Genomic DNA, 14,325 nt, shown 5'->3' on the forward strand with positions numbered 1-14,325 from the left:
CAGCTCGTCAAGTCCCAAAAACCATTCATCTCCATTTACTCCTATCTAACAAGCTCACACACGCTTGCTGAAAATCCAAGCCCGTCGCCCACAAAACCTCCTTACCCCCTCCCTCCAACCTTTTCGAGGATGGCCCCTACCCCTCCTTCCTTCACCTACATGTTTATACGCTCTGAAAGTCATTCTACTTCAATCCATTCTCTCTAAATGACCAAACCACCTCAACAACCCCTCTTCAGCCCTCAGACTAATACTTTTAGTAACTCCACACCTCCTCCTAATTTCAACACTCCGAATTCTCTGCATAATATTTACATCACATATTGCCCTTAGACAGGACATCTCCACTGCCTCCAGCCACCTCCTCGCTGCAGCATTTACAACCCAAGCTTCACACCCATATAAGTGAGTTGGTACCACTATACTTTCATACATTCCCTTCTTTGCCTCCATAGATAACGTTGTTTGTCTCCACAGATACCTCAATGCACCACTCACCTTTTTTCCTTCATCAATTCTATGGTTAACTTCATCCTTCATAATCCCATCTGCTGACAAGTCAACTCCCAAATATCTGAAAACATTCACTTCTTCCATACTCACTCTCTCCACTGAGATATCCAATTTTTCTTTATGTTGATTCTCCTTAATTTAATCCCACTCCTCTCTCCAACACCCTAGCATTTACTTCTTTTATAATCCCATCTATTAGCATATGAAATAACCATGGTGACATTACACATCCCTGTCTGAGACCTACTTTTACTGGGAAGAAGTCTCCCTCTCTCCTACACACCCTAACCTGAGCCTCACTATCCTCATAAAAGCTCTTTACAGCATTTATTAACTTACTACCTATTCCATATACTTGCAACATCTGCCACATTGCTCCCCTATCCACTCTATCATATGCCTTTTCTAAATCCATAAATGCAGTGAAAACTTCCCTACATACTATTCACATATATGCTTCAATGTAAACACTTGATCTACACATCCCCTAGCCACTCTAAAGCCTCCTTGCTTACCTGCAATCCTACTCTCTGTCTTACCTCTAATTCTTTCAACAATAACCCTATTGTAAACTTTACCTGGTATACTCAGTAAACTTATTCCCCTATAATTTTTATAATTTCTGTTGTCCTCCTTCCCTTTATATAAAGGAACTATACATGTTCTCTGCCAATCCCTAGGTACCCTCCCCTCTTTCATACATTTATTAAAAAAAAATACCAACCACTCCAACACAATATACCCCCCCCCCCTTTTAACATTTCTGTCATGATCCCGTCAGTTCCTGCTGCTTTACCCCCCTTTCATTCTACGTAATGCCTCACGCCCCTCCCCCACACTCACATCCTGCTCTTCTTCACTCCTAAAAGATAGTTATACCTCCCTGACCAGTGCATGAAATTCCTGCCTCCCTTCCATCATCGACATTTAAAAGTTTCTCAAAATATTCCTACCATCTACCCAATACCTCCAGCTCCCCATCTACTAATTGCCCTACTCTGATTTTAACTGACAAATCCACTCATTCCCTAGGTTTTCTTAACTTGTTTGTCTCACTCCAAAATTTTTTCTTATTTTCACCAAAATTTCTTGCCAGTGCCTCTCCCACTTTTTCATCTGCTCTCCTTCTGCACTCTCTCACAACTCTCTTTACCTTTCTTTTACTCTCTATATACTCTACTCTTCTTACAATACTTTTGCTTTGTAAAAACTTCTCATAAGCTACCTTTTACTCTTTTATCACACCCTTTACTTCATCATTCCACCAATCACTCCTCTTTCCTCCTGCACCTACCCTCCTATAGCCACAAACTTCTGCCCCACATTCTAATACTGCATTTTTAAAACTATTCCAACCTTCTTCAACTCCCCCACTTCTCATACTTGCACCAGCCCACCTTTCTGCCAATAGTTGCTTATATCTCACCCGAAGTTCCTCCTCCCTTAGTTTATACACTTTCACCTCCCTATTACTTCTTGTTGCCATTTTCTTCTTGTCCCATCTACCTCTTACTCTAACTGTAGCTACAACTAAATAATGATCCGATATATCCATTGCCCCTCTATAAACATGCACATCCTGAAGCCTACCCATCAACCAATACATAATCTAGAAACTACTTTCATTACGTACTATATCGTTCTTTGTATGCTTATTTATCCTCTTTTTTATAAAATATGTACGTATTACTTATTACCAAACCTCTTTCTACACATAGCTCGAGTCAAGGCTCCCAATTTTCATTTACCCCTGGCACACCAAATTTACCTAATACTCCCTCCACAACATTTTTACCCACTTTAGCACTGAGATCCCCAACCACAAGTACTCTCTCACTTGGTTCAAAACTCCCCACGTACTCACTCAACATTTCCCAAAGTTTCTCTCTCCCCTCTACACTTCTCTCTTCTCCAGGTGCATAAACACTTACTATAACCCACTTTTCACATCCAACCCTTATTTTACACCACATAATCCTTGAATTTATACATTTATATCCCCTCTTGTCCAGCCATAACTTAGCCTTCAACATTATTGCTACTCCTACTTTAGCTTTAACTCTATTTGAAACACCTGACCTAATCCCATTTATTTCTCTCCATTGAAACTCTCCCACCCCCTTCAGCTTTGTTTCACTGAATCCTTTAACTGTTTCGGTCATATATACACGTCTTACGAGTCACCGCTTTTGACGTATATATACTCATAAATTCTAGAGGCTTCAAATCAAGCAGGAGAAAGCTGGTAGGATCACATGTGAGAGAATGGGTCTGTGTGGTCAGTGTGCACCATGTAAAAAAAATCCTGCAGTATGCAGTGCATAATGAGAAAAAAAACCTCCAACCGATTTTTTTTTAATTAAAATGCCGACTTTGTGGTCTATTTTCGTATAGTATTTATGGTTGTATTCTCGTTTTCTTGGTCTCATTTGATAGAATGGAAAACATATTATAGAAATAGAGGTGATTGTGATTGGTTTTACTATAAAAAGAACCTGGAAATTGAGCTCAAAGTAGAGGAAATGTTTGATTTTTGCCAATGTTCAAAAACAAACAAATGATGTCATTGTCCAATAAATGTCCAACTAGCCATTCTAATATGGAGTCATGAATGGATTGACATTATTTATACAATTATTACAATATTGCAGTAGTCTACATAACAGTAAATCTTCTATTTTTTATTTGAATAAAAATTCAAAATAGAAAGCAAGAGTAATATCAGAGAGGCCTGGAGACATGACTAATGAACAAAGAAAATGTTATTTTAGAGCCAGGAATGTCTGCATTGTTCATTCTGGACCCTATTTTGAAATTGTCACATTTTTTAATTTTCGTGAAGCTGGCCAAATTGCAAATTTCTGACCATGTTATTGGGTAGTTGAAATCGGTAAATGGGCAGTTTCTTGTACCCGATCGATAGAAAAAAAGGAGTTCTAAAGAAAGAGCTACGAGTCTGGTCGACTGGAACAATGGAATTAGCCAAAATTAGGGCTCAAAGTTGGCAAAATCGCAGATTCGTAAATACCGCCGAGGTCGCTAACTTCGTGAGAGCGTAATTTCATCAGTTTTCCATCAAATTTCGTTCTTTTGGTGTCATTACAATCGGAAAAGATTCTCTATAATTTCATATTTTTTTTTTGTTTTTTTAAATTTTTGTGACACCAGGAGACACCTCAGGATTTGGGGTTGCGACAGTCAAGGGGTTAAAGCCAGGACATCCAGCATCTTCTCATTCATAACATCCACAATCGTCTCTTTCTTATCATTTGCACAACATCCACACACATTCAAACATCCCAGTTTGAGGGTTTTCTCCCTTTTCTTTTTAGTAAGCTATACGGGAAAAAGGGGTTACTAGCCCATTGTTCCCGGCATTTTAGTTGACTATTACAACACGCATGGCTTACGGAGGAAAGATTCTTATTCCACTTCTCCATGGACATGAAATGAAAAGCACTAAGAACAAGAACTATTAAGATAAAATCAAAGAAAACTCAGATTAGTGTAGTATATACATAAACGTGTACATGTGTGTACTGTGACCTAGGTGTAAGTAGAAATAGCAAGACGTACCTGAAATCTTGTATGTTTATGAGACAAAAAAGGCACTAGCAATCCTACCATCATATAAAACAAATACAGACTTCCTTTTTACACTCACTTGGTAGGATGGTAGTACCTCCCCGAATCGCTGCTGTCTACCAACCTACTACCTTCAAAATTATTTATTAAAGAACAATGTTATCCAAATGTTTCTGAATTATTAATTGAAAACTAAATTGTTATACATCAGACCCTGAGTGTAGAATGTTGATAATTATAACTACTCAATATACAGCAGCTTGTGGCAAATGTATAAACAAATAACACAAGAAGTATCTTTTAGTTATGATAGAATAACGAATGTGATTTTATATAATTCACAGATTACAACAAACTTCTAAAAAAACACTTGTAGACCAATTACAGTTTAATAATTAATTTAATGCTCCAATTGAAGATCCAGGGAAGGGCCAAACTGCCTTTCCCTAGAGGGATCAAAATAATTTTATATAAAAATTCTTTCTTTTTTTTTTTTATTAACACACTGGCCGATTCCCACCAAGGCAGGGTGGCCCGAAAAAGAAAAACTTTCACCATCATTCACTCCATCACTGTCTTGCCAAAAGGGTGCTTTACACTATAGTTTTGAAGCACCCTTCTGGCAAGACAGTGATGGAGTGAATGATGGTGAAAGTTTTTCTTTTTCGGGCCACCCTGCCTTGGTGGGAATCGGCCAGTGCGTTAATAAAAAAAAATAAAAAATAAAGAATTTTTATGTTCACAAGAAATAAGGACATCTGGTGCACTCTAAAACAGTGGCATCGTAAGGAGGGCGGGCTGCCCCAGGTGATGCCATCAAGGGGTGACACCATGGAGCCTCTAATGTAGGTGACACTAATGCACAAAACAGTGCTGCAGCAACATGAGAAAAATCCTTCATTTCTATATAGCCTATTATATGATTACAGAGTACAAATAGGTCTATATAGGGAAAATCATTGATTTTGATAACTGAAGGCAAGGTAATATAAGATCTGATTCACTGAGGTGTTACCTGTACTCAAGGTGAGATTGGAACTAGTGTTTCTCTGCTATTGCAATGTTTTTCTTTATTTTTCAAGTTTTTCTTTTTGCATTGTTGAAGATGAAAAGGTGTAGGATCTGTTGCCTGAACTCAAAGTGGTATTTGAGTTTATGTTTCCTCAATATTACTACAATTATTTATTTTATCATTAATAAAGTTGAGAAGTATTCTCCTGTTTGGTTTATAACCCTTAAACATTCTCATTAGTAAACATTAGTCATGCAGAAGTGACGTAACTGGAGTTTACTCCCCCCATCCCCTTGCTCTTGGATTTCATACGGGGTGACACCAAGATGCTGCCCCAGGTGACACCAACCCTTGTGACATCACTGCTCTAAAAGCATTTTGTGACAGTATGCAAAAGACAAACAAAATACATTACATTTTTAAGGTAAACAATTCCATTTATATAAATGATTTTGAACTGCTTTCCCTCTTCCCCTTCAGATTTTGTCTGGATCCACCTCAGAAACCATCAAAAAGAATGTTAAAACAAGGGCTCCACATCCTAATATTAAGCTTATGGGTAAATATATCTTTTAGAATCTAGATGTTACCTACATAGAAAAAAAATCCATCTTAAGAAGAAACTGACCAATGCTCAGTAAAAATCACTACCCATCTCTCGAGATTTATGAGCTAATTGTTCATAGTTCTGAGTACAGTATTTGCAAAGCAAACTCAAAATAATTCAGTGGTTACTGTAAACATTATACCAGTGAGCCCGAGAGTTAAGGGTACAATACTTTATATTAATTGCCACAGAAACCTAACATGATGAAAACCCTTAGTTATATTCAATAAATTATCCCTGTACAGTATGATTATGAACATGTAGCACCAAGCTAAAACAAGAGGAACATTAAAGCTGTAAATCATTACTGTAGTTTAAGTTTTAAACAGACCTCCAAAGCACATGGAGAGTATCATATATTTTACAAAAAAAGAAAAAAAAAAAATATTTGGTATGGAGAATGCTAATGTGACATATATTATGCAACCACCCAAAAGACACTGAGAAAGACATATCTTTCACAACTTCCAATAGGAAACTTGCAAATTGTAGTATGGTATTGCACATAATTACCTGATAGCTTCAATAAACATCCTGGAAAATATACTATCCATTAATTGCATCCTGAATTACAGTACAGTACAGTACAATACTGTAGTATCTTTCAAGGAGAGTACAGACAGAGCTAGGTATTAGCTATGAGTGGGTAATACAATGAAAGATAAACCATTACAAGTCTGATTCCCACAAATATTTGACCTGTTCATTTTGCCTCTTTGTTAAAAGCAAAAAAACAACAAAAAATATGCCAAAGATCAGAAAAACAGATCTAAGAAAACAATGTGAGCAACAAAACATACAGAGCCCTATTTATATATCAATAATCTTAGTTGTCAATGTGACCTTTCAGGCCAAATAATTTTACTATGGACATTATTTATACTATCACCAGCCTGACCCATGGCAGGACTCCGGAGTAGAAAAACTCTCGGAACTCTTCAAAGGTATACAGCTTCCTTGTCTTATATACAGAATGAATTAATCTGGTTAATAGAAAAACTAAACTACCTAGCTGCTACAAAATCACACACGTAAATTACTACATTGTCACACATGGGAATTATTACGTTTACAGCGATTCAGAGGTCAGATATCAAATTAATATCCATACATATCAATTCAAGCATTAACTGATACCAAATTAAAACTGCCCAAACTACAAATTCAAGCCAAGTTCAACAAATATAGCTGTCAGTCACGTAGCAAAAATACACAACATCACCTTTGTTTGTTAACAAACAGTAGACCAATTTAGATACTTAATTTAAGTACATTAAAGCTTGGTCTTCAACCTAGATATCAAACAAATAAAGTGTTCAATCTGCTTTTATGTCTTTGTTAAACAATTTGCAAGTATTTTATACTTCTATCACCCTTGTTAATGATTTAAAAAAAAAAAGTGTTCAGTAGTTCAACTTAACCTAACCAACAGTGCACAATTTCCATGCTATTTAAAAGAGCAAAGCATTGCACTTGATAATTTTATCTTTGGATAACTTAGTTATGTTAAACTTAGTATTCATGAATTTTAACTAACTATTCAAGGATAAGTAATTTATTCAAGTTCTAGTTTTAGTCTGTCCAAATTACTTTGTATAACTATGGGTTTTTTCCACATATGATAACCAATATAAGCCAGAATCTGTAACACAATTGTATCTTCTTGGAAAATAAACTTTTTATATTTGTACGAGTATGTAGACGATATTGAACCTAAAACAAAACTGTCAATATCATTATTCCATTCACGAGGGGAGTGTTAAATCCATAGGGGTCATATAACACCAGGGGTAATGGGAGGCAATCAGGCTTGATCCAAGGGGAGGTCAGGTCCAAGTCTTTGGATAAAGAGTTCCTAACCAGCATCAAGAACTTTCCTTGAGAGGGGTTGACAGGAGAGCTGCAAAGCATAAAAATATTTCTAGATTTATTTACAATATGTACAGCCACACTTCATTAATATCAATTCACTGGGATCAAGAACTTTCTGATTAAGTAAATTTATATAAAGCACTGTATTAAGTAGTGACAGCAGAACTGTGAAGCATAATTCTTCCCACTCACTAAGGATAAACCGAAACATTTATCAGTATACTGTAACTTTACAGTTTAGCAAATTTGAAGGACTCTGGAATGCAGCCTCTTTTCCCACATTCTTCCCATAACACTAATTACCATAAAGTGCAGATTTTTTAGAAATGTATCAATGTATTCTACACTTTATAAGATTTACTGTATATTAGGTGCTATCAACATGACTCAAGAAATCGTAATGACACGATTGCAAATTTTTTGAGACTCTATGATCGCGGGTTCAATCCCGGCCGGGGGTATGGTTTATTAGGTGCTATTAAAAATTTTTCAGACCGCCACGAAAAAAATATACAGGTTTGCCCAATCACCTAGATGAAGCTGTACTCTTCTTGGGAGGCTATACACTGATCCCAGTGCTTCTACCACTTCTCAAAACATTTCTGGAACTCTTCTTTCCTAATGGCATCTAGCTTAGCATGTGATTCTTCTTGAACCTCATCATTAACCCCTTGAGGGTCGACAGGCCCTCTCAGAAACTTGTTCTCAGGGTCGGCCAAATTTCAAAAAAAAAAAATTATTTTTTCTTATGAAAAAATAGAGTTTTTTTTCTAAACATTATAGGATAAACAAAAAATTTTTACCATCAATACTTACGGAGATATGGAGGCGTAAAGTTTTCAGAAAATGAGCCCCGTATGGCAACAGTGGCAACTGCCGCTCACCGGTAAACTTTGGTTTACTTGTATTTGAAGGTTTGTTGTTTTTTTCACTATTTTATTTTTTCACATAACTTATGTGGCCCATGAGACCAAAGTAAGGTGCAATGTACATATATACACTCGTTGTATACAACACAATAAGCACACAAACATAATTATCAATATATTGTTTACAAAACTTGTTTACAAAAACAAACAATACAAAACATTGTTTATTACTATTGTTCTCTAATATATATACCAATATACAGTCACTAAACATATTCCTATTAGTTCTGCAGCTTGTGGAACTCTTTGAAACATGGTGTCATACACAATGGTGTTTTATCTTTCTCCCTCATTCTATCTCTTTCAATCTGTCTCTCTCTTTCTATCTGTCTGTCTATCTCTGTCTCACAGGTACACATAAATACAAGTATACATAGTATAAATTACCTAGGACAACCCAAGAAATCCAGACAAAGTGCTGTACTCCGCTTGAAGATGTGAGTAAAAGTGATGACGCAGTCTTGTGGCTCTCTGAGACAGAGAGCTAGACGGATAGACAGATAGATAGGGAGCTTGACAGACAGACAAATAGACAGACAGAAATGTTAGTGTACCAGCAGAAACAAAGGGAGGGCGATGTTCATCTAATCTTTTATTATCAGTTCCACCCTCGTTTACGCTCATCAAAAGTCATCTCTTATCAGATGTTATCTCCCCTTATCTTGTCACTGTCATGGGGTGGATTTTTTTTTCTTGCTTCAAGTGAAAAATATTATTACATCATCATCTTCCTCTTCTTCCTCCTCCTCCTCTTCCTCATCCTTCTCCTCTTCTTCCTCTTCCCCCTACTCTTCCTCCTCCTCCTCTTCCTCCTACTCTTCCTCTTCCTCTTCTTACTCCTCCTCTTCTTCCTCTTCCTCCTACTCTTCCTCTTCCTCCTTCTCCTTCTCCTCCTCCTCCATAGTGTAAATTACCAGGAGTCGGCAGCTGTCAAAGTGACATATTGTCTCATTGCTCACTCCCCCTCCCGCCTGTCAAAACAATGGGGTCCGATGCTGCTTCCCCTCCATTCTATCTAATTATCTTTCTCCCTCATTCTATATCTTTTAATCTGTCTCTTTTTCTATCTGTCTGTCTATCTCTGTCTCACAGGTACACATAAATGCAAGTATACAAAGTATAAATTACCTAGGATAACCCAAGAAATCCAGACAAAGTGCTGTACTCCGCTTGAAGATGTGAGTAAAAGTGATGACGCAGTCTTGTGGCTCTCTGAGACAGAGAGCTAGACGAATAGACAGATAGACAGGGAGCTTGACAGACAGACAAATAGACAGACAAATGTTAGTGTACCAGCAGAAACAAAGGGAGGGCGATGTTCATCTAATCTTTTGGTATCAGCTCCACCCTCATTTACCGTCATCAAACGTCAGCACTTATCAGATGTTATCTCCCCTTATCTTGTTACTGTCATGGGTGAACATTTATTATTACATATTATTATTATTATTACATATTATTATTATTACGTATTATTATTATGTATTATTATTATGTATTATTATGTATTATTATTATTATGTATTATTGTTATTATTACGTATTCTTCTTCTTCTTCCTCCTCCTCTTCCTCCTCCTCCTCCTCCTCTTCTTCTTCCTCCTCCTCCTCCTCTTCTTCTTCCTCCTCCTCCTCCTCTGCCTCCTCCTCCTCCTCCATTCTTGGAACAAGTTTGAAGAGCTTGTAGTTCATAATCACTATCACTATCATCACCAATGCTCACATCTGAGTCTGGGATTTGGGAAAATAGGAGTTTCCTCTTTGATTCTGGTACAACTGAACGTGAACAAGCCGGCCCAGCACCAGAGGTGGAAGGCTGTGGGTTGTCTGGGTTTTCCTCACTAGTACCCATATTATGGTCCATTAGTTTCAGTCAAAACCTCACCAGAACCTTGAAACTCATCTTCACTGTCACTTCCATCTGTATTAGAACTGTCACTGGGGAACAAAGTGTCCCAATTCGCCGAGGAGTGAGGAACTTCTTACCGCCAGGCATGGTGGACATTGTGTACTATGATGGCATTCCCACAATGCACCACTGGGTCCCAGATTTTTTTCCTACTGCGCACACCCACCACACAGACCCATTCTCTCACATCTAGGCCTATCAGCCTTTTCCTGCAAGATTTGACAGTGCTAGAATTTATGTGTACTAGTACGTCAAAAACCCCTGCGCGTAAGACGTAAGACGTACTAGTACGGCCGAAACCCTGAAAGGGTTAAAATGCTGCTCCTTCAGTGCCATTTTTATTTTTAGGAAGAGAAAATAGTCACAGGGGGTTAAATCTGGGGAATAGGAAGGGTGGAGGACAACCACCATATTTTTGGCCAGACAGTGCTGTGTGAGGAGGGGCACTGTCATGGCGAATAAACCAATTGTTGAATGGCCACAATGCTGGATGTTTTCTTCTCAAGTCTTTCCTTAAATGCCTCATAACCTTGATGGAAAAATTTGGGTTAACTGTCTGCCCTGCTGGAACAAATTCCTGATGAATGATTACCACATTGAAAAAAAACATGAGCATGCTCTTCACTTGGTATGCCTTTTTTGGACTGAGTGAGTTGGGGCTTTTTCGTTGTGAAAATTGTTCCTTGGTATCTGAGTCGTAGCTGTAGATCTAAGCCTCAATACCAGTAATGACCTTAGAAACAATATCTGGGTTATCCTCAACTAATTTCTTGCTAATTATGCAAGGTAAAGCATGTATTACATAAAGAATATGGATGCTATATCCGAAAATGTGGTTGAACATTTCAAGAAAGGTTTGGTGTGTAAAACAACCTTTTTACAGAGTAGAATCAAGCTTCTTCCCAATTAGGTGTTCTGCATAGAACTGTAAATTGATTACAAAGGTCATGAGAGGTTCACATGTGAAGAGGCATCTACAGGAATTGTTGAAAGGAATATGGTGTGATATGTTTGAGATTACCTGTATGTGGTATGGACATGGTAAAGCTGGTATTAAAGGAACCACTAAACCTGAAACTCTAAAGACCTGTGCACTCAGTCTCCATGTGTGTGGTCAGTTGAAGATATGTTAATTTGAAAGTACGATAGTTTACTATTCACTAAAATAACTTACAAAGACAAAACCAGAGCATAAATTGCTGTAGATGAAGTTAACAAGGAAGGACTATAAAGAAAATCTGATATGAGCATAAAACAGATGGATCCTTAGCAACACTCAGAGGTATCATCAATGTGATTAATGGAATGATTACTCCATCTACCTGGAGTCTACTAGAAGTGTGTTCCAAGGGTCAATACCCTAGCAGTCTGGTCCCAAATCAGACTTTCCACTGGATGACCCAATCAACCAGGCTTTTGGTACTAGCAGCACAAAGTCACATGTTAAGTGCCACAGCCTGGCTCATCATGCACTTATGTGAGAAACTTGTCCAGTACTTTTTTGAAGACAGCCAGTGATCTGTTGGTAATCCCCTTATGTATGAAGGAAGAACACTGAAAAATTTTGGCCCTTCATACTTACTGAGTTTTTCTTTGGTGTATTTACTGCAACCGTTTTTTATTATAGGTACTTGGCACCATATTCCAAACCTCTTACTTTCTTGTGAAATTATTTGTGTGTGCAAATTTGGGACCATTCCTTCTAGAATTTTCCAGGTGTAGATTACAATGTCTCTCTCCCACATCAATAAAAGTAGATAGAGCACTAGATACTGGGTCCAGACAAATGGAGGAAGCTGAAAGGAAAATGCCAGAAGGCTTCAATCCCACAATACCAATGAAGGTTGTAACCAAATTACAAAAAATCAATATAGGAAAATGAAAAGTTTACAATACCAAACTTATATATTCTAAAATAATGTGTGTACAAGAGTATTTCAAAGATGTAGACACTGAGGAAGTTTTGTTATGTAAGCTATCACCAGTACCCACTGCTCTCTTCAATGACTCATGAGAGATGTGGATATTGAAGTCAAAAGCCATCCTAAAAAAACAGACTAAGGGGTAAATACAATGGCAAACATACTTTAAAAGAGATGTTGTGCACAGTGGTAGATGGTTGTGCTTTTTATGTAGATTCCTCTTTGATCAATATCCAGTTCAACAAAACAGGCTACAATTATTAACTCTGTGAATAAATCTAAAGAATAATTAAAAAAATGACTGAAATTTTGTGGTTTACTTGGTCTTTGACAGATATGATGACCTCAGCATCGAGAATTCTATGCAAACCTCTGGAGGGAAAGAAGGCAGCAGAGTATTTAAGCTGCATCATAGAACACCCTTTTCCTCTCAGAATCTTACACTCACTGTAACAGGCAACAAGCAGAAGTTGACAGATAACTGGACAAGAACACCTGCAGAAACACTCTGGTGGTCTGACCATACAGATGAACACCCAGCAACAAATCAAGAAGCTGACAGTATCATTGTGCAGCAAGCCATGCACACTGCAGTCAAAGAGCATAAATATGTCACTGTTATTACAAGTGATAATTATGTTTACATCCTTTTGCTTTACCACTATCTGTAGCAAGAGTTAGAGAGAACAGTGGTGATGGAATCCCTATAAAGGGAAGAACTGTTATTGATATCCAAGGCACTGTGGAGAAATACCAAAGTATCATTCCTCCAAGTCATGCTTTAACTGGATGTGATACTGTGGCAGTGTGCTTTGGTGAAGGAAAGGAACAATGTTAAAAGTGTTGAAAAAATCATGTGCCTTTATATATTGTAGGTGATGTTGAGAATGACTAGTTTGATGTGATGGGACAGGTAAAAATATTCAAGAACCACCACAAGTCAAATCCACATCACAAGCTAGGATTGATGTGTGGATTGCAAAGACTGGGAAGTCTGGAACAGTACTCCTGAGATTGTCACACTGCCACCCACAACAGAGACATTCTCTAAGAATGTTAAACATGCTCATTTGCAAACTATTTGGAAGGATGAACTTATATCCTTCACAACTGATGGCCACAAACTTTGGATGGATAAATTAACAAAGATCAAAGTCTGTACTGCCAACATTTACATGGTGGACATTTACTTTCTGTAAATGTTCACCAAGCACCTGATAGGATTCTACATTTGCTCAGGTGCTCACGCCAAAGTGAAACAGACTGCATGGAAGTAATGAAGTCAGCTGCAGGACAAACCTTTAATCACCGACAGAGATAGCAACAGATGGTTGGAGTCTTTCTAGAAATCTTGGGAATAGTTCGGAGACCAATTGCAAGTGGGGCTATGCAGTTTTAAGAATGGACTTACCCACCTTTGAGTCAAACTCTGCACCTTATTCATTATTAATATAATGACTAATCATAATGGCACTTCATTCAATAAAGCTCAGATAATGGCATATTGGATGGACAATGTATAACGTTAGAGGACAGTGTTTTCTCTTCTAACATCATTATCAATCACCTACGTCATCATCTGAGTTTCACTGAACATAGAGCAGAGTTCAACCCAAAGGCAGATGAGCTTACTCTTAAAGTTGCATGAATGCACTTGCAGCTGGTGTACAAAAGTCCAGACTTCAACATTTGTTGCCATATGTTTCATTGATCAAGTTTGTCCTGCAGCTGGTATCACAACTTTCAATGCAGACTATAGCCAAACAAAAATAAAAACTCAACAAGGATCACATATGTGTAGGTCTGAGAGTTTTGAGTTATAAGTGCAAATAAATAAAATATAAAAATAGAAAAATGCTTCTTTCAACAGCCTGAGAAGCAGGGGCCTTTCAGCTATTTGATTACAGTTCACTTCTTCCCATAACAATGTTTAAATACAATGAGAGAGAGAGAGAGAGAGAGAGAGAGAGAGAGAGAG

Source organism: Cherax quadricarinatus, chromosome 31, assembly GCF_038502225.1.
Source record: "Cherax quadricarinatus isolate ZL_2023a chromosome 31, ASM3850222v1, whole genome shotgun sequence".
NCBI lineage: Eukaryota > Metazoa > Arthropoda > Malacostraca > Decapoda > Parastacidae > Cherax > Cherax quadricarinatus.